We start from the raw sequence: 19,757 nt of genomic DNA, 5'->3' as shown, positions 1-19,757 counted from the left end.
AAGGAGCCTCATTCAACACACATGGTTCCATTCCCATTCATGCAAAGCACGAAAGTGTAAAACTTGGGAACATACTTGAGAGCAAAGATCACATTCAATCTCATTCAAGGCACGGATGTGAATGCAACGGGATGAAATTACTGAAATGATGCCTGCCCTCGAACTGTGATGATGGACTACCCGACTCGCCAATAATATTGGGTTCTGGTGTATTGAAATACAGGAGCTGCTGGATTTGTGTGTTTTCTTACCCCCTCACCATAGTTTGTCAAATGTTTAAACAACTGAACTTATATTCAAGGTTTGTTTCTCTTCATATGTTTTACTGGTTTACATTTGTCTCATCAACCTGTTGAATGATTCTTCTGCTTTCAAAACAAAATGACAACAGGATGAATGCACACACTTGAAAATACAATACATGCAATGTTATGCATCATAGTGATGCAACCTCCTTTTAGTTTCATACTGCATGTCAATTGAAATCCTTACTGAAATGCACACCTTCTCAAGATTGCGCTTGACTGGCGTGTCAGGCACTCAATTACAGCTGTATTATCAAGACAATGTGTTCGTTTTGTAAAATATAGTTCCGGTCTGGTGTGGCACCCCAGTTAACGCACAACGTTGCCACAACGTTGCCACAACGTGGCGTGTTAGCAGGGACTGTCTGCGGCGCACTGGTGTGTCCCGGGCTTTAGAGTAGAGAGACAGTTCAACTGTAAGTATGAACGGCAGAAAAGGATATTGCCTTCCCTTTAAGTAGAGCGTCAGGGACAGCCTCCCTGGCTTACGGCCATACTAGCCTGAATACGCCCGATCTCGTCCGATCTCGGAAACTAAGCAGGCTCTGGCCTGGTCAGTACTTGGATGGGAGACCGCCTGGGAATACCAGGTGCTGTAAGCTTTTGCATCTTTTACACACCAGAGGGCGACAAATCACGAGTTTTAACTTTGGATACACGCAATTTCATCATTATTTCAGATTTGACTTCTCCAAATACACAGGCATACAATAGATCTTGTTCTCCAACGTAAACGGTCCCTAGTAACTAGGGTACATTCGTAAATAAATTGAGCATCATGGCTAGAAGTGACTAAATGTTGCCTAATCTTTCTCATCGAGAAATGACACAATTACAGCAACACAAAAAGGAACTCCACCGGACAAAGTTCAGTGCTCACAAGGAGCCTCATTCAACACACACGGTTCCATTCCCATTCATGCAAAGCACGAAAGTGTAAAACTTGGGAACATACTTGAGAGCAAAGATCACATTCAATCTCATTCAAGGCACGGATGTGAATGCAACGGGATGAAATTACTGAAATGATGCCTGCCCTCGAACTGTGATGATGGACTACCCGACTCGCCAATAATATTGGGTTCTGGTGTATTGAAATACAGGAGCTGCTGGATTTGTGTGTTTTCTTACCCCCTCACCATAGTTTGTCAAATGTTTATACAACTGAACTTATATTCAAGGTTTGTTTCTCTTCATATGTTTTACTGGTTTACATTTGTCTCAGCAACCTGTTGAATGATTCTTCTGCTTTCAAAACAAAATGACAACAGGATGAATGCACACACTTGAAAATACAATACATGCAATGTTATGCATCATAGTGATGCAACCTCCTTTCAGTTTCATACTGCATGTCAATTGAAATCCTTACTGAAATGCACACCTTCTCAAGATTGCGCTTGACTGGCGTGTCAGGCACTCAATTACAGCTGTTTTATCAAGACAATGTGTTCGTTTTGTAAAATATAGTTCCGGTCTGGTGTGGCACCCCAGCTAACGCACAACGTTGCCACAACGTTTCGTGTTAGCAGGGACTGTCTGCGGCGCGCTGGTGTGTCCCGGACTTTAGAGTAGAGAGACAGTTCAACTGCAAGTATGAGCGGCAGAAACGGATATTGCCTTCCCTTTAAGTAGAGCGTCAGGGACAGCTTCCCCGGCTTACGGCCATACTAGCCTGAATACGCCCGATCTCGTCCGATCTCGGAAGCTAAGCAGGCTCGGGCCTGGTCAGTACTTGGATGGGAGACCGCCTGGGAATACCAGGTGCTGTAAGCTTTTGCATCTTTTACACACCAGAGGGCGACAAATCACGAGTTTTAACTTTGGATACACGCAATTTCATCATTATTTCAGATTTGACTTCCCCAAATACACAGGCATACAATAGATCTTGTTCTCCAACGTAAACGGTCCCTAGTAACTAGGGTACATTCGTAAATAAATTGAGCATCATGGCTAGAAGTGACTAAATGTTGCCTAATCTTTCTCATCGAGAAATGACACAATTACAGCAACACAAAAAGGAACTCCACCGGACAAAGTTCAGTGTTCACAAGGAGCCTCATTCAACACACACGGTTCCATTCCCATTCATGCAAAGCACGAAAGTGTAAAACTTGGGAACATACTTGAGAGCAAAGATCACATTCAATCTCATTCAAGGCACGGATGTGAATGCAACGGGATGAAATTACTGAAATGATGCCTGCCCTCGAACTGTGATGATGGACTACCCGACTCGCCAATAATATTGGGTTCTGGTGTATTGAAATACAGGAGCTGCTGGATTTGTGTGTTTTCTTACCCCCTCACCATAGTTTGTCAAATGTTTAAACAACTGAACTTATATTCAAGGTTTGTTTCTCTTCATATGTTTTACTGGTTTACATTTGTCTCAGCAACCTGTTGAATGATTCTTCTGCTTTCAAAACAAAATTACAACAGGATGAATGCACACACTTGAAAATACAATACATGCAATGTTATGCATCATAGTGATGCAACCTCCTTTCAGTTTCATACTGCATGTCAATTGAAATCCTTACTGAAATGCACACCTTCTCAAGATTGCGCTTGACTGGCGTGTCAGGCACTCAATTACAGCTGTTTTATCAAGACAATGTGTTCGTTTTGTAAAATATAGTTCCGGTCTGGTGTGGCACCCCAGCTAACGCACAACGTTGCCACAACGTTGCCACAACGTGGCGTGTTAGCAGGGACTGTCTGCGGCGCACTGGTGTGTCCCGGGCTTTAGAGTAGAGAGACAGTTCAACTGTAAGTATGAACGGCAGAAAAGGATATTGCCTTCCCTGTAAGTAGAGCGTCAGGGACAGCCTCCCTGGCTTACGGCCATACTAGCCTGAATACGCCCGATCTCGTCCGATCTCGGAAGCTAAGCAGGCTCTGGCCTGGTCAGTACTTGGATGGGAGACCGCCTGGGAATACCAGGTGCTGTAAGCTTTTGCATCTTTTACACACCAGAGGGCGACAAATCACGAGTTTTAACTTTGGATACACGCAATTTCATCATTATTTCAGATTTGACTTCCCCAAATACACAGGCATACAATAGATCTTGTTCTCCAACGTAAACGGTCCCTAGTAACTAGGGTACATTCGTAAATAAATTGAGCATCATGGCTAGAAGTGACTAAATGTTGCCTAATCTTTCTCATCGAGAAATGACACAATTACAGCAACACAAAAAGGAACTCCACTGGACAAAGTTCAGTGCTCACAAGGAGCCTCATTCAACACACACGGTTCCATTCCCATTCATGCAAAGCACGAAAGTGTAAAACTTGGGAACATACTTGAGAGCAAAGATCACATTCAATCTCATTCAAGGCACGGATGTGAATGCAACGGGATGAAATTACTGAAATGATGCCTGCCCTCGAACTGTGATGATGGACTACCCGACTCGCCAATAATATTGGGTTCTGGTGTATTGAAATACAGGAGCTGCTGGATTTGTGTGTTTTCTTACCCCCTCACCATAGTTTGTCAAATGTTTATACAACTGAACTTATATTCAAGGTTTGTTTCTCTTCATATGTTTTACTGGTTTACATTTGTCTCAGCAACCTGTTGAATGATTCTTCTGCTTTCAAAACAAAATGACAACAGGATGAATGCACACACTTGAAAATACAATACATGCAATGTTATGCATCATAGTGATGCAACCTCCTTTCAGTTTCATACTGCATGTCAATTGAAATCCTTACTGAAATGCACACCTTCTCAAGATTGCGCTTGACTGGCGTGTCAGGCACTCAATTACAGCTGTTTTATCAAGACAATGTGTTCGTTTTGTAAAATATAGTTCCGGTCTGGTGTGGCACCCCAGCTAACGCACAACGTTGCCACAACGTTTCGTGTTAGCAGGGACTGTCTGCGGCGCGCTGGTGTGTCCCGGACTTTAGAGTAGAGAGACAGTTCAACTGCAAGTATGAGCGGCAGAAACGGATATTGCCTTCCCTTTAAGTAGAGCGTCAGGGACAGCTTCCCCGGCTTACGGCCATACTAGCCTGAATACGCCCGATCTCGTCCGATCTCGGAAGCTAAGCAGGCTCGGGCCTGGTCAGTACTTGGATGGGAGACCGCCTGGGAATACCAGGTGCTGTAAGCTTTTGCATCTTTTACACACCAGAGGGCGACAAATCACGAGTTTTAACTTTGGATACACGCAATTTCATCATTATTTCAGATTTGACTTCCCCAAATACACAGGCATACAATAGATCTTGTTCTCCAACGTAAACGGTCCCTAGTAACTAGGGTACATTCGTAAATAAATTGAGCATCATGGCTAGAAGTGACTAAATGTTGCCTAATCTTTCTCATCGAGAAATGACACAATTACAGCAACACAAAAAGGAACTCCACCGGACAAAGTTCAGTGCTCACAAGGAGCCTCATTCAACACACACGGTTCCATTCCCATTCATGCAAAGCACGAAAGTGTAAAACTTGGGAACATACTTGAGAGCAAAGATCACATTCAATCTCATTCAAGTCACGGATGTGAATGCAACGGGATGAAATTACTGAAATGATGCCTGCCCTCGAACTGTGATGATGGACTACCCGACTCGCCAATAATATTGGGTTCTGGTGTATTGAAATACAGGAGCTGCTGGATTTGTGTGTTTTCTTACCCCCTCACCATAGTTTGTCAAATGTTTAAACAACTGAACTTATATTCAAGGTTTGTTTCTCTTCATATGTTTTACTGGTTTACATTTGTCTCAGCAACCTGTTGAATGATTCTTCTGCTTTCAAAACAAAATGACAACAGGATGAATGCACACACTTGAAAATACAATACATGCAATGTTATGCATCATAGTGATGCAACCTCCTTTCAGTTTCATACTGCATGTCAATTGAAATCCTTACTGAAATGCACACCTTCTCAAGATTGCGCTTGACTGGCGTGTCAGGCACTCAATTACAGCTGTATTATCAAGACAATGTGTTCGTTTTGTAAAATATAGTTCCGGTCTGGTGTGGCACCCCAGTTAACGCACAACGTTGCCACAACGTTTCGTGTTAGCAGGGACTGTCTGCGGCGCGCTGGTGTGTCCCGGACTTTAGAGTAGAGAGACAGTTCAACTGCAAGTATGAGCGGCAGAAACGGATATTGCCTTCCCTTTAAGTAGAGCATCAGGGACAGCCTCCCCGGCTTACGGCCATACTAGCCTGAATACGCCCGATCTCGTCCGATCTCGGAAGCTAAGCAGGCTCCGGCCTGGTCAGTACTTGGATGGGAGACCGCCTGGGAATACCAGGTGCTGTAAGATTTTGCATCTTTTACACACCAGAGGGCGACAAATCACGAGTTTTAACTTTGGATACACGCAATTTCATCATTATTTCAGATTTGACTTCCCCAAATACACAGGCATACAATAGATCTTGTTCTCCAATGTAAACGGTCCCTAGTAACTAGGGTACATTCGTAAATAAATTGAGCATCATGGCTAGAAGTGACTAAATGTTGCCTAATCTTTCTCATCGAGAAATGACACAATTACAGCAACACAAAAAGGAACTCCACCGGACAAAGTTCAGTGCTCACAAGGAGCCTCATTCAACACACACGGTTCCATTCCCATTCATGCAAAGCACGAAAGTGTAAAACTTGGGAACATACTTGAGAGCAAAGATCACATTCAATCTCATTCAAGGCACGGATGTGAATGCAACGGGATGAAATTACTGAAATGATGCCTGCCCTCGAACTGTGATGATGGACTACCCGACTCGCCAATAATATTGGGTTCTGGTGTATTGAAATACAGGAGCTGCTGGATTTGTGTGTTTTCTTACCCCCTCACCATAGTTTGTCAAATGTTTAAACAACTGAACTTATATTCAAGGTTTGTTTCTCTTCATATGTTTTACTGGTTTACATTTGTCTCATCAACCTGTTGAATGATTCTTCTGCTTTCAAAACAAAATGACAACAGGATGAATGCACACACTTGAAAATACAATACATGCAATGTTATGCATCATAGTGATGCAACCTCCTTTCAGTTTCATACTGCATGTCAATTGAAATCCTTACTGAAATGCACACCTTCTCAAGATTGCGCTTGACTGGCGTGTCAGGCACGCAATTACAGCTGTTTTATCAAGACAATGTGTTCGTTTTGTAAAATATAGTTCCGGTCTGGTGTGGCACCCCAGCTAACGCACAACGTTGCCACAACGTTTCGTGTTAGCAGGGACTGTCTGCGGCGCGCTGGTGTGTCCCGGACTTTAGAGTAGAGAGACAGTTCAACTGCAAGTATGAGCGGCAGAAACGGATATTGCCTTCCCTTTAAGTAGAGCGTCAGGGACAGCTTCCCTGGCTTACGGCCATACTAGCCTGAATACGCCCGATCTCGTCCGATCTCGGAAGCTAAGCAGGCTCGGGCCTGGTCAGTACTTGGATGGGAGACCGCCTGGGAATACCAGGTGCTGTAAGCTTTTGCATCTTTTACACACCAGAGGGCGACAAATCACGAGTTTTAACTTTGGATACACGCAATTTCATCATTATTTCAGATTTGACTTCCCCAAATACACAGGCATACAATAGATCTTGTTCTCCAACGTAAACGGTCCCTAGTAACTAGGGTACATTCGTAAATAAATTGAGCATCATGGCTAGAAGTGACTAAATGTTGCCTAATCTTTCTCATCGAGAAATGACACAATTACAGCAACACAAAAAGGAACTCCACCGGACAAAGTTCAGTGCTCACAAGGAGCCTCATTCAACACACACGGTTCCATTCCCATTCATGCAAAGCACGAAAGTGTAAAACTTGGGAACATACTTGAGAGCAAAGATCACATTCAATCTCATTCAAGGCACGGATGTGAATGCAACGGGATGAAATTACTGAAATGATGCCTGCCCTCGAACTGTGATGATGGACTACCCGACTCGCCAATAATATTGGGTTCTGGTGTATTGAAATACAGGAGCTGCTGGATTTGTGTGTTTTCTTACCCCCTCACCATAGTTTGTCAAATGTTTAAACAACTGATCTTATATTCAAGGTTTGTTTCTCTTCATATGTTTTACTGGTTTACATTTGTCTCAGCAACCTGTTGAATGATTCTTCTGCTTTCAAAACAAAATGACAACAGGATGAATGCACACACTTGAAAATACAATACATGCAATGTTATGCATCATAGTGATGCAACCTCCTTTCAGTTTCATACTGCATGTCAATTGAAATCCTTACTGAAATGCACACCTTCTCAAGATTGCGCTTGACTGGCGTGTCAGGCACTCAATTACAGCTGTTTTATCAAGACAATGTGTTCGTTTTGTAATATATAGTTCCGGTCTGGTGTGGCACCCCAGCTAACGCACAACGTTGCCACAACGTTTCGTGTTAGCAGGGACTGTCTGCGGCGCGCTGGTGTGTCCCGGACTTTAGAGTAGAGAGACAGTTCAATTGCAAGTATGAGCGGAAGAAACGGATATTGCCTTCCCTTTAAGTAGAGCGTCAGGGACAGCCTCCCTGGCTTACGGCCATACTAGCCTGAATACGCCCGATCTCGTCCGATCTCGGAAGCTAAGCAGGCTCGGGCCTGGTCAGTACTTGGATGGGAGACCGCCTGGGAATACCAGGTGCTGTAAGCTTTTGCATCTTTTACACACCAGAGGGCGACAAATCACGAGTTTTAACTTTGGATACACGCAATTTCATCATTATTTCAGATTTGACTTCCCCAAATACACAGGCATAGAATAGATCTTGTTCTCCAACGTAAACGGTCCCTAGTAACTAGTGTACATTCGTAAATAAATTGAGCATCATGGCTAGAAGTGACTAAATGTTGCCTAATCTTTCTCATCGAGAAATGACACAATTACAGCAACACAAAAAGGAACTCCACCGGACAAAGTTCAGTGCTCACAAGGAGCCTCATTCAACACACACGGTTCCATTCCCATTCATGCAAAGCACGAAAGTGTAAAACTTGGGAAAATACTTGAGAGCAAAGATCACATTCAATCTCATTCAAGGCACGGATGTGAATGCAACGGGATGAAATTACTGAAATGATGCCTGCCCTCGAACTGTGATGATGGACTACCCGACTCGCCAATAATATTGGGTTCTGGTGTATTGAAATACAGGAGCTGCTGGATTTGTGTGTTTTCTTACCCCCTCACCATAGTTTGTCAAATGTTTAAACAACTGAACTTATATTCAAGGTTTGTTTCTCTTCATATGTTTTACTGGTTTACATTTGTCTCAGCAACCTGTTGAATGATTCTTCTGCTTTCAAAACAAAATGACAACAGGATGAATGCACACACTTGAAAATACAATACATGCAATGTTATGCATCATAGTGATGCAACCTCCTTTCAGTTTCATACTGCATGTCAATTGAAATCCTTACTGAAATGCACACCTTCTCAAGATTGCGCTTGACTGGCGTGTCAGGCACTCAATTACAGCTGTTTTATCAAGAGAATGTGTTCGTTTTGTAATATATAGTTCCGGTCTGGTGTGGCACCCCAGCTAACGCACAACGTTGCCACAATGTTGCCACAACGTGGCGTGTTAGCAGGGACTGTCTGCGGCGCGCTGGTGTGTCCCGGGCTTTAGAGTAGAGAGACAGTTCAACTGTAAGTATGAACGGCAGAAACGGATATTGCCTTCCCTTTAAGTAGAGCGTCAGGGACAGCCTCCCTGGCTTACGGCCATACTAGCCTGAATACGCCCGATCTCGTCCGATCTCGGAAGCTAAGCAGGCTCGGGCCTGGTCAGTACTTGGATGGGAGACCGCCTGGGAATACCAGGTGCTGTAAGCTTTTGCATCTTTTACACACCAGAGGGCGACAAATCACAAGTTTTAACTTTGGATACACGCAATTTCATCATTATTTCAGATTTGACTTCCCCAAATACACAGGCATACAATAGATCTTGTTCTCCAACGTAAACGGTCCCTAGTAACTAGGGTACATTCGTAAATAAATTGAGCATCATGGCTAGAAGTGACTAAATGTTGCCTAATCTTTCTCATCGAGAAATGACACAATTACAGCAACACAAAAAGGAACTCCACCGGACAAAGTTCAGTGCTCACAAGGAGCTTCATTCAACACACACGGTTCCATTCCCATTCATGCAAAGCACGAAAGTGTAAAACTTGGGAACATACTTGAGAGCAAAGATCACATTCAATCTCATTCAAGGCACGGATGTGAATGCAACGGGATGAAATTACTGAAATGATGCCTGCCCTCGAACTGTGATGATGGACTACCCGACTCGCCAATAATATTGGGTTCTGGTGTATTGAAATACAGGAGCTGCTGGATTTGTGTGTTTTCTTACCCCCTCACCATAGTTTGTCAAATGTTTAAACAACTGAACTTATATTCAAGGTTTGTTTCTCTTCATATGTTTTACTGGTTTACATTTGTCTCAGCAACCTCAGCAAAAATGATTCTTCTACTTTCAAAACAAAATGACAACAGGATGAATGCACACACTTGAAAATACAATACATGCAATGTTATGCATCATAGTGATGCAACCTCCTTTCAGTTTCATACTGCATGTCAATTGAAATCCTTACTGAAATGCACACCTTCTCAAGATTGCGCTTGACTGGCGTGTCAGGCACTCAATTACAGCTGTTTTATCAAGACAATGTGTTCGTTTTGTAATATATAGTTCCGGTCTGGTGTGGCACCCCAGCTAACGCACAACGTTGCCACAATGTTGCCACAACGTGGCGTGTTAGCAGGGACTGTCTGCGGTGCGCTGGTGTGTCCCGGGCTTTAGAGTAGAGAGACAGTTCAACTGTAAGTATGAACGGCAGAAACGGATATTGCCTTCCCTTTAAGTAGAGCGTCAGGGACAGCCTCCCTGGCTTACGGCCATACTAGCCTGAATACGCCCGATCTCGTCCGATCTCGGAAGCTAAGCAGGCTCGGGCCTGGTCAGTACTTGGATGGGAGACCGACTGGGAATACCAGGTGCTGTAAGCTTTTGCATCTTTTACACACCAGAGGGCGACAAATCACGAGTTTTAACTTTGGATACACGCAATTTCATCATTATTTCAGATTTGACTTCCCCAAATACACAGGCATACAATAGATCTTGTTCTCCAACGTAAACGGTCCCTAGTAACTAGGGTACATTCATAAATAAATTGAGCATCATGGCTAGAAGTGACTAAATGTTGCCTAATCTTTCTCATCGAGAAATGACACAATTACAGCAACACAAAAAGGAACTCCACCGGACAAAGTTCAGTGCTCACAAGGAGCCTCATTCAACACACATGGTTCCATTCCCATTCATGCAAAGCACGAAAGTGTAAAACTTGGGAACATACTTGAGAGCAAAGATCACATTCAATCTCATTCAAGGCACGGATGTGAATGCAACGGGATGAAATTACTGAAATGATGCCTGCCCTCGAACTGTGATGATGGACTACCCGACTCGCCAATAATATTGGGTTCTGGTGTATTGAAATACAGGAGCTGCTGGATTTGTGTGTTTTCTTACCCCCTCACCATAGTTTGTCAAATGTTTAAACAACTGAACTTATATTCAAGGTTTGTTTCTCTTCATATGTTTTACTGGTTTACATTTGTCTCAGCAACCTCAGCAAAAATGATTCTTCTACTTTCAAAACAAAATGACAACAGGATGAATGCACACACTTGAAAATACAATACATGCAATGTTATGCATCATAGTGATGCAACCTCCTTTCAGTTTCATACTGCATGTCAATTGAAATCCTTACTGAAATGCACACCTTCTCAAGATTGCGCTTGACTGGCGTGTCAGGCACTCAATTACAGCTGTTTTATCAAGACAATGTGTTCGTTTTGTAATATATAGTTCCGGTCTGGTGTGGCACCCCAGCTAACGCACAACGTTGCCACAACGTTTCGTGTTAGCAGGGACTGTCTGCGGCGCGCTGGTGTGTCCCGGACTTTAGAGTAGAGAGACAGTTCAACTGCAAGTATGAGCGGCAGAAACGGATATTGCCTTCCCTTTAAGTAGAGCGTCAGGGACAGCTTCCCTGGCTTACGGCCATACTAGCCTGAATACGCCCGATCTCGTCCGATCTCGGAAGCTAAGCAGGCTCGGGCCTGGTCAGTACTTGGATGGGAGACCGCCTGGGAATACCAGGTGCTGTAAGCTTTTGCATCTTTTACACACCAGAGGGCGACAAATCACGAGTTTTAACTTTGGATACACGCAATTTCATCATTATTTCAGATTTGACTTCCCCGAATACACAGGCATACAATAGATCTTGTTCTCCAACGTAAACGGTCCCTAGTAACTAGGGTACATTCGTAAATAAATTGAGCATCATGGCTAGAAGTGACTAAATGTTGCCTAATCTTTCTCATCGAGAAATTACACAATTACAGCAACACAAAAAGGAACTCCACCGGACAAAGTTCAGTGCTCACAAGGAGCCTCATTCAACACACACGGTTCCATTCCCATTCATGCAAAGCACGAAAGTGTAAAACTTGGGAACATACTTGAGAGCAAAGATCACATTCAATCTCATTCAAGGCACGGATGTGAATGCAACGGGATGAAATTACTGAAATGATGCCTGCCCTCGAACTGTGATGATGGACTACCCGACTCGCCAATAATATTGGGTTCTGGTGTATTGAAATACAGGAGCTGCTGGATTTGTGTGTTTTCTTACCCCCTCACCATAGTTTGTCAAATGTTTAAACAACTGAACTTATATTCAAGGTTTGTTTCTCTTCATATGTTTTACTGGTTTACATTTGTCTCAGCAACCTCAGCAAAAATGATTCTTCTACTTTCAAAACAAAATGACAACAGGATGAATGCACACACTTGAAAATACAATACATGCAATGTTATGCATCATAGTGATGCAACCTCCTTTCAGTTTCATACTGCATGTCAATTGAAATCCTTACTGAAATGCACACCTTCTCAAGATTGCGCTTGACTGGCGTGTCAGGCACTCAATTACAGCTGTTTTATCAAGACAATGTGTTCGTTTTGTAATATATAGTTCCGGTCTGGTGTGGCACCCCAGCTAACGCACAACGTTGCCACAATGTTGCCACAACGTGGCGTGTTAGCAGGGACTGTCTGCGGTGCGCTGGTGTGTCCCGGGCTTTAGAGTAGAGAGACAGTTCAACTGTAAGTATGAACGGCAGAAACGGATATTGCCTTCCCTTTAAGTAGAGCGTCAGGGACAGCCTCCCTGGCTTACGGCCATACTAGCCTGAATACGCCCGATCTCGTCCGATCTCGGAAGCTAAGCAGGCTCGGGCCTGGTCAGTACTTGGATGGGAGACCGACTGGGAATACCAGGTGCTGTAAGCTTTTGCATCTTTTACACACCAGAGGGCGACAAATCACGAGTTTTAACTTTGGATACACGCAATTTCATCATTATTTCAGATTTGACTTCCCCAAATACACAGGCATACAATAGATCTTGTTCTCCAACGTAAACGGTCCCTAGTAACTAGGGTACATTCATAAATAAATTGAGCATCATGGCTAGAAGTGACTAAATGTTGCCTAATCTTTCTCATCGAGAAATGACACAATTACAGCAACACAAAAAGGAACTCCACCGGACAAAGTTCAGTGCTCACAAGGAGCCTCATTCAACACACATGGTTCCATTCCCATTCATGCAAAGCACGAAAGTGTAAAACTTGGGAACATACTTGAGAGCAAAGATCACATTCAATCTCATTCAAGGCACGGATGTGAATGCAACGGGATGAAATTACTGAAATGATGCCTGCCCTCGAACTGTGATGATGGACTACCCGACTCGCCAATAATATTGGGTTCTGGTGTATTGAAATACAGGAGCTGCTGGATTTGTGTGTTTTCTTACCCCCTCACCATAGTTTGTCAAATGTTTAAACAACTGAACTTATATTCAAGGTTTGTTTCTCTTCATATGTTTTACTGGTTTACATTTGTCTCAGCAACCTCAGCAAAAATGATTCTTCTACTTTCAAAACAAAATGACAACAGGATGAATGCACACACTTGAAAATACAATACATGCAATGTTATGCATCATAGTGATGCAACCTCCTTTCAGTTTCATACTGCATGTCAATTGAAATCCTTACTGAAATGCACACCTTCTCAAGATTGCGCTTGACTGGCGTGTCAGGCACTCAATTACAGCTGTTTTATCAAGACAATGTGTTCGTTTTGTAATATATAGTTCCGGTCTGGTGTGGCACCCCAGCTAACGCACAACGTTGCCACAACGTTTCGTGTTAGCAGGGACTGTCTGCGGCGCGCTGGTGTGTCCCGGACTTTAGAGTAGAGAGACAGTTCATTTGCAAGTATGAGCGGCAGAAACGGATATTGCCTTCCCTTTAAGTAGAGCGTCAGGGACAGCCTCCCTGGCTTACGGCCATACTAGCCTGAATACGCCCGATCTCGGAAGCTAAGCAGGCTCGGGCCTGGTCAGTACTTGGATGGGAGACCGCCTGGGAATACCAGGTGCTGTAAGCTTTTGCATCTTTTACACACCAGAGGGCGACAAATCACGAGTTTTAACTTTGGATACACGCAATTTCATCATTATTTCAGATTTGACTTCCCCAAATACACAGGCATACAATAGATCTTGTTCTCCAACGTAAACGGTCCCTAGTAACTAGGGTACATTCGTAAATAAATTGAGCATCATGGCTAGAAGTGACTAAATGTTGCCTAATCTTTCTCATCGAGAAATGACACAATTACAGCAACACAAAAAGGAACTCCACCGGACAAAGTTCAGTGCTCACAAGGAGCCTCATTCAACACACACGGTTCCATTCCCATTCATGCAAAGCACGAAAGTGTAAAACTTGGGAACATACTTGAGAGCAAAGATCACATTCAATCTCATTCAAGGCACGGATGTGAATGCAACGGGATGAAATTACTGAAATGATGCCTGCCCTCGAACTGTGATGATGGACTACCCGACTCGCCAATAATATTGGGTTCTGGTGTATTGAAATACAGGAGCTGCTGGATTTGTGTGTTTTCTTACCCCCTCACCATAGTTTGTCAAATGTTTAAACAACTGAACTTATATTCAAGGTTTGTTTCTCTTCATATGTTTTACTGGTTTACATTTGTCTCAGCAACCTGTTGAATGATTCTTCTGCTTTCAAAACAAAATGACAACAGGATGAATGCACACACTTGAAAATACAATACATGCAATGTTATGCATCATAGTGATGCAACCTCCTTTCAGTTTCATACTGCATGTCAATTGAAATCCTTACTGAAATGCACACCTTCTCAAGATTGCGCTTGACTGGCGTGTCAGGCACTCAATTACAGCTGTTTTATCAAGACAATGTGTTAGTTTTGTAATATATAGTTCCGGTCTGGTGTGGCACCCCAGCTAACGCACAACGTTGCCACAACGTTTCGTGTTAGCAGGGACTGTCTGCGGCGCGCTGGTGTGTCCCGGACTTTAGAGTAGAGAGACAGTTCAACTGCAAGTATGAGCGGCAGAAACGGATATTGCCTTCCCTTTAAGTAGAGCGTCAGGGACAGCCTCCCTGGCTTACGGCCATACTAGCCTGAATACGCCCGATCTCGTCCGATCTCGGAAGCTAAGCAGGCTCGGGTCTGGTCAGTACTTGGATGGGAGACCGCCTGGGAATACCAGGTGCTGTAAGCTTTTGCATCTTTTACACACCAGAGGGCGACAAATCACGAGTTTTAACTTTGGATACACGCAATTTCATCATTATTTCAGATTTGACTTCCCCAAATACACAGGCATACAATAGATCTTGTTCTCCAACGTAAACGGTCCCTAGTAACTAGGGTACATTCGTAAATAAATTGAGCATCATGGCTAGAAGTGACTAAATGTTGCCTAATCTTTCTCATCGAGAAATGACACAATTACAGCAACACAAAAAGGAACTCCACCGGACAAAGTTCAGTGCTCACAAGGAGCCTCATTCACCACACACGGTTCCATTCCCATTCATGCAAAGCACGAAAGTGTAAAACTTGGGAACATACTTGAGAGCAAAGATCACATTCAATCTCATTCAAGGCACGGATGTGAATGCAACGGGATGAAATTACTGAAATGATGCCTGCCCTCGAACTGTGATGATGGACTACCCGACTCGCCAATAATATTGGGTTCTGGTGTATTGAAATACAGGAGCTGCTGGATTTGTGTGTTTTCTTACCCCCTCACCATAGTTTGTCAAATGTTTAAACAACTGAACTTATATTCAAGGTTTGTTTCTCTTCATATGTTTTACTGGTTTACATTTGTCTCAGCAACCTGTTGAATGATTCTTCTGCTTTCAAAACAAAATGACAACAGGATGAATGCACACACTTGAAAATACAATACATGCAATGTTATGCATCATAGTGATGCAACCTCCTTTCAGTTTCATACTGCATGTCAATTGAAATCCTTACTGAAATGCACACCTTCTCAAGATTGCGCTTGACTGGCGTGTCAGGCACTCAATTACAGCTGTATTATCAAGACAATGTGTTCGTTTTGTAAAATATAGTTCCGGTCTGGTGTGGCACCCCAGCTAACGCACAACGTTGCCACAACGTTTCGTGTTAGCAGGGACTGTCTGCAGCGTGCTGGTGTGTCCCGGACTTTAGAGTAGAGAGACAGTTCAACTGCAAGTATGAGCGGCAGAAACGGATATTGCCTTCCCTTTAAGTAGAGGGTCAAGGACAGCCTCCCTGGCTTACGGCCATACTAGCCTGAATACGCCCGATCTCATCCGATCTCGGAAGCTAAGCAGGCTCGGGCCTGGTTAGTACTTGGATGGGAGACCGCCTGGGAATACCAGGTACTGTAAGCTTTTGCATCTTTTACACACCAGAGGGCGACAAATCACGAGTTTTAACTTTGGATACACGCAATTTCATCATTATTTCAGATTTGACTTCCCCAAATACACAGGCATACAATAGATCTTGTTCTCCAACGTAAACGGTCCCTAGTAACTAGGGTACATTCGTAAATAAATTGAGCATCATGGCTAGAAGTGACTAAATGTTGCCTAATCTGTCTCATCGAGAAATGACACAATTACAGCAACACAAAAAGGAACTCCACCGGACAAAGTTCAGTGCTCACAAGGAGCCTCATTCAACACACACGGTTCCATTCCCATTCATGCAAAGCACGAAAGTGTAAAACTTGGGAACATACTTGAGAGCAAAGATCACATTCAATCTCAATCAAGGCACGGATGTGAATGCAACGGGATGAAATTACTGAAATGATGCCTGCCCTCGAACTGTGATGATGGACTACCCGACTCGCCAATAATATTGGCTTCTGGTGTATTGAAATACAGGAGCTGCTGGATTTGTGTGTTTTCTTACCCCCTCACCATAGTTTGTCAAATGTTTAAACAACTGAACTTATATTCAAGGTTTGTTTCTCTTCATATGTTTTACTGGTTTACATTTGTCTCAGCAACCTGTTGAATGATTCTTCTGCTTTCAAAACAAAATGACAACAGGATGAATGCACACACTTGAAAATATAATACATGCAATGTTATGCATCATAGTGATGCAACCTCCTTTCAGTTTCATACTGCATGTCAATTGAAATCCTTACTGAAATGCACACCTTCTCAAGATTGCGCTTGACTGGCGTGTCAGGCACTCAATTACAGCTGTTTTATCAAGACAATGTGTTCGTTTTGTAAAATATAGTTCCGGTCTGGTGTGGCACCCCAGCTAACGCACAACGTTGCCACAATGTTGCCACAACGTGGCGTGTTAGCAGGGACTGTCTGCGGCACGCTGGTGTGTCCCGGGCTTTAGAGTAGAGAGACAGTTCAACTGTAAGTATGAACGGCAGAAACGGATATTGCCTTCCCTTTAAGTAGAGCGTCAGGGACAGCCTCCCTGGCTTACGGCCATACTAGCCTGAATACGCCCGATCTCGTCCGATCTCGGAAGCCAAGCAGGCTCGGGCCTGGTCAGTACTTGGATGGGAGACCGCCTGGGAATACCAGGTGCTGTAAGCTTTTGCATCTTTTACACACCAGAGGGCGACAAATCACGAGTTTTAACTTTGGATACACGCAATTTCATCATTATTTCAGATTTTACTTCCCCAAATACACAGGCATACAATAGATCTTGTTCTCCAACGTAAACGGTCCCTAGTAACTAGGGTACATTCGTAAATAAATTGAGCATCATGGCTAGAAGTGACTAAATGTTGCCTAATCTTTCTCATCGAGAAATGACACAATTACAGCAACACAAAAAGGAACTCCACCGGACAAAGTTCAGTGCTCACAAGGAGCCTCATTCAACACACACGGTTCCATTCCCATTCATGCAAAGCACGAAAGTGTAAAACTTGGGAACATACTTGAGAGCAAAGATCACATTCAATCTCATTCAAGGCACGGATGTGAATGCAACGGGATGAAATTACTGAAATGATGCCTGCCCTCGAACTGTGATGATGGACTACCCGACTCGCCAATAATATTGGGTTCTGGTGTATTGAAATACAGGAGCTGCTGGATTTGTGTGTTTTCTTACCCCCTCACCATAGTTTGTCAAATGTTTAAACAACTGAACTTATATTCAAGGTTTGTTTCTCTTCATATGTTTTACTGGTTTACATTTGTCTCAGCAACCTGTTGAATGATTCTTCTGCTTTCAAAACAAAATGACAACAGGATGAATGCACACACTTGAAAATACAATACATGCAATGTTATGCATCATAGTGATGCAACCTCCTTTCAGTTTCATACTGCATGTCAATTGAAATCCTTACTGAAATGCACACCTTCTCAAGATTGCGCTTGACTGGCGTGTCAGGCACTCAATTACAGCTGTTTTATCAAGACAATGTGTTCGTTTTGTAATATATAGTTCCGGTCTGGTGTGGCACCCCAGCTAACGCACAACGTTGCCACAACGTTTCGTGTTAGCAGGGACTGTCTGCGGCGCGCTGGTGTGTCCCGGACTTTAGAGTAGAGAGACAGTTCAATTGCAAGTATGAGCGGAAGAAACGGATATTGCCTTCCCTTTAAGTAGAGCGTCAGGGACAGCCTCCCTGGCTTACGGCCATACTAGCCTGAATACGCCCGATCTCGTCCGATCTCGGAAGCTAAGCAGGCTCGGGCCTGGTCAGTACTTGGATGGGAGACCGCCTGGGAATACCAGGTGCTGTAAGCTTTTGCATCTTTTACACACCAGAGGGCGACAAATCACGAGTTTTAACTTTGGATACACGCAATTTCATCATTATTTCAGATTTGACTTCCCCAAATACACAGGCATAGAATAGATCTTGTTCTCCAACGTAAACGGTCCCTAGTAACTAGTGTACATTCGTAAATAAATTGAGCATCATGGCTAGAAGTGACTAAATGTTGCCTAATCTTTCTCATCGAGAAATGACACAATTACAGCAACACAAAAAGGAACTCCACCGGACAAAGTTCAGTGCTCACAAGGAGCCTCATTCAACACACACGGTTCCATTCCCATTCATGCAAAGCACGAAAGTGTAAAACTTGGGAAAATACTTGAGAGCAAAGATCACATTCAATCTCATTCAAGGCACGGATGTGAATGCAACGGGATGAAATTACTGAAATGATGCCTGCCCTCGAACTGTGATGATGGACTACCCGACTCGCCAATAATATTGGGTTCTGGTGTATTGAAATACAGGAGCTGCTGGATTTGTGTGTTTTCTTACCCCCTCACCATAGTTTGTCAAATGTTTAAACAACTGAACTTATATTCAAGGTTTGTTTCTCTTCATATGTTTTACTGGTTTACATTTGTCTCAGCAACCTGTTGAATGATTCTTCTGCTTTCAAAACAAAATGACAACAGGATGAATGCACACACTTGAAAATACAATACATGCAATGTTATGCATCATAGTGATGCAACCTCCTTTCAGTTTCATACTGCATGTCAATTGAAATCCTTACTGAAATGCACACCTTCTCAAGATTGCGCTTGACTGGCGTGTCAGGCACTCAATTACAGCTGTTTTATCAAGAGAATGTGTTCGTTTTGTAATATATAGTTCCGGTCTGGTGTGGCACCCCAGCTAACGCACAACGTTGCCACAATGTTGCCACAACGTGGCGTGTTAGCAGGGACTGTCTGCGGCGCGCTGGTGTGTCCCGGGCTTTAGAGTAGAGAGACAGTTCAACTGTAAGTATGAACGGCAGAAACGGATATTGCCTTCCCTTTAAGTAGAGCGTCAGGGACAGCCTCCCTGGCTTACGGCCATACTAGCCTGAATACGCCCGATCTCGTCCGATCTCGGAAGCTAAGCAGGCTCGGGCCTGGTCAGTACTTGGATGGGAGACCGCCTGGGAATACCAGGTGCTGTAAG

At 43.5% G+C, this 19,757-nt stretch overlaps 16 non-coding genes and 1 pseudogene across 16 annotated transcripts in view; all 17 read left to right on the top strand.

Moving 5' to 3' along the window:
- The first annotated feature begins 788 nt into the window (after positions 1-788).
- LOC136757092 (5S ribosomal RNA) lies at positions 789-907 on the top strand. The gene has a single exon (XR_010819137.1). It is a non-coding gene; the product is annotated as a 5S ribosomal RNA (ribosomal RNA).
- A 1,055-nt stretch (positions 908-1,962) lies between these two features.
- On the top strand, positions 1,963-2,081 carry LOC136757984 (5S ribosomal RNA). Its single transcript, XR_010819793.1, has one exon. It is a non-coding gene; the product is annotated as a 5S ribosomal RNA (ribosomal RNA).
- A 1,066-nt stretch (positions 2,082-3,147) lies between these two features.
- Positions 3,148-3,266, top strand: LOC136756110 (5S ribosomal RNA). Its single transcript, XR_010818213.1, has one exon. It is a non-coding gene; the product is annotated as a 5S ribosomal RNA (ribosomal RNA).
- Positions 3,267-4,321: 1,055 nt separating this feature from the next.
- LOC136757983 (5S ribosomal RNA) lies at positions 4,322-4,440 on the top strand. Its single transcript, XR_010819792.1, has one exon. It is a non-coding gene; the product is annotated as a 5S ribosomal RNA (ribosomal RNA).
- A 1,055-nt stretch (positions 4,441-5,495) lies between these two features.
- Positions 5,496-5,614, top strand: LOC136757097 (5S ribosomal RNA). Its single transcript, XR_010819141.1, has one exon. It is a non-coding gene; the product is annotated as a 5S ribosomal RNA (ribosomal RNA).
- A 1,055-nt stretch (positions 5,615-6,669) lies between these two features.
- Positions 6,670-6,788, top strand: LOC136757982 (5S ribosomal RNA). The gene has a single exon (XR_010819791.1). It is a non-coding gene; the product is annotated as a 5S ribosomal RNA (ribosomal RNA).
- A 1,055-nt stretch (positions 6,789-7,843) lies between these two features.
- Positions 7,844-7,962, top strand: LOC136757981 (5S ribosomal RNA). The gene has a single exon (XR_010819790.1). It is a non-coding gene; the product is annotated as a 5S ribosomal RNA (ribosomal RNA).
- Positions 7,963-9,028: 1,066 nt separating this feature from the next.
- On the top strand, positions 9,029-9,147 carry LOC136757980 (5S ribosomal RNA). Its single transcript, XR_010819789.1, has one exon. It is a non-coding gene; the product is annotated as a 5S ribosomal RNA (ribosomal RNA).
- Positions 9,148-10,216: 1,069 nt separating this feature from the next.
- Positions 10,217-10,335, top strand: LOC136756229 (5S ribosomal RNA). Its single transcript, XR_010818327.1, has one exon. It is a non-coding gene; the product is annotated as a 5S ribosomal RNA (ribosomal RNA).
- A 1,058-nt stretch (positions 10,336-11,393) lies between these two features.
- Positions 11,394-11,512, top strand: LOC136757979 (5S ribosomal RNA). Its single transcript, XR_010819788.1, has one exon. It is a non-coding gene; the product is annotated as a 5S ribosomal RNA (ribosomal RNA).
- Positions 11,513-12,581: 1,069 nt separating this feature from the next.
- LOC136756228 (5S ribosomal RNA) lies at positions 12,582-12,700 on the top strand. The gene has a single exon (XR_010818326.1). It is a non-coding gene; the product is annotated as a 5S ribosomal RNA (ribosomal RNA).
- A 1,058-nt stretch (positions 12,701-13,758) lies between these two features.
- LOC136757602 (uncharacterized) lies at positions 13,759-13,867 on the top strand (annotated as a pseudogene).
- Positions 13,868-14,922: 1,055 nt separating this feature from the next.
- LOC136756486 (5S ribosomal RNA) lies at positions 14,923-15,041 on the top strand. Its single transcript, XR_010818567.1, has one exon. It is a non-coding gene; the product is annotated as a 5S ribosomal RNA (ribosomal RNA).
- Positions 15,042-16,096: 1,055 nt separating this feature from the next.
- Positions 16,097-16,215, top strand: LOC136755871 (5S ribosomal RNA). The gene has a single exon (XR_010817981.1). It is a non-coding gene; the product is annotated as a 5S ribosomal RNA (ribosomal RNA).
- Positions 16,216-17,281: 1,066 nt separating this feature from the next.
- LOC136756170 (5S ribosomal RNA) lies at positions 17,282-17,400 on the top strand. Its single transcript, XR_010818271.1, has one exon. It is a non-coding gene; the product is annotated as a 5S ribosomal RNA (ribosomal RNA).
- A 1,055-nt stretch (positions 17,401-18,455) lies between these two features.
- Positions 18,456-18,574, top strand: LOC136757978 (5S ribosomal RNA). Its single transcript, XR_010819787.1, has one exon. It is a non-coding gene; the product is annotated as a 5S ribosomal RNA (ribosomal RNA).
- Positions 18,575-19,640: 1,066 nt separating this feature from the next.
- The window catches only part of LOC136757977 (5S ribosomal RNA), a 119-nt gene continuing 2 nt past the window's right edge, over positions 19,641-19,757 (top strand). The window contains exon 1 of the ribosomal RNA XR_010819786.1: positions 19,641-19,757. This exon is cut by the window's right edge and continues 2 nt beyond it. This is a non-coding gene — a ribosomal RNA (5S ribosomal RNA).

Source organism: Amia ocellicauda, chromosome 8, assembly GCF_036373705.1.
Source record: "Amia ocellicauda isolate fAmiCal2 chromosome 8, fAmiCal2.hap1, whole genome shotgun sequence".
NCBI classification, from domain to species: Eukaryota; Metazoa; Chordata; class Actinopteri; order Amiiformes; family Amiidae; genus Amia; species Amia ocellicauda.
The sequence above is the reverse complement of the archived record's forward strand: the minus strand, read 5'-3'. Positions and strand labels throughout refer to the sequence as shown.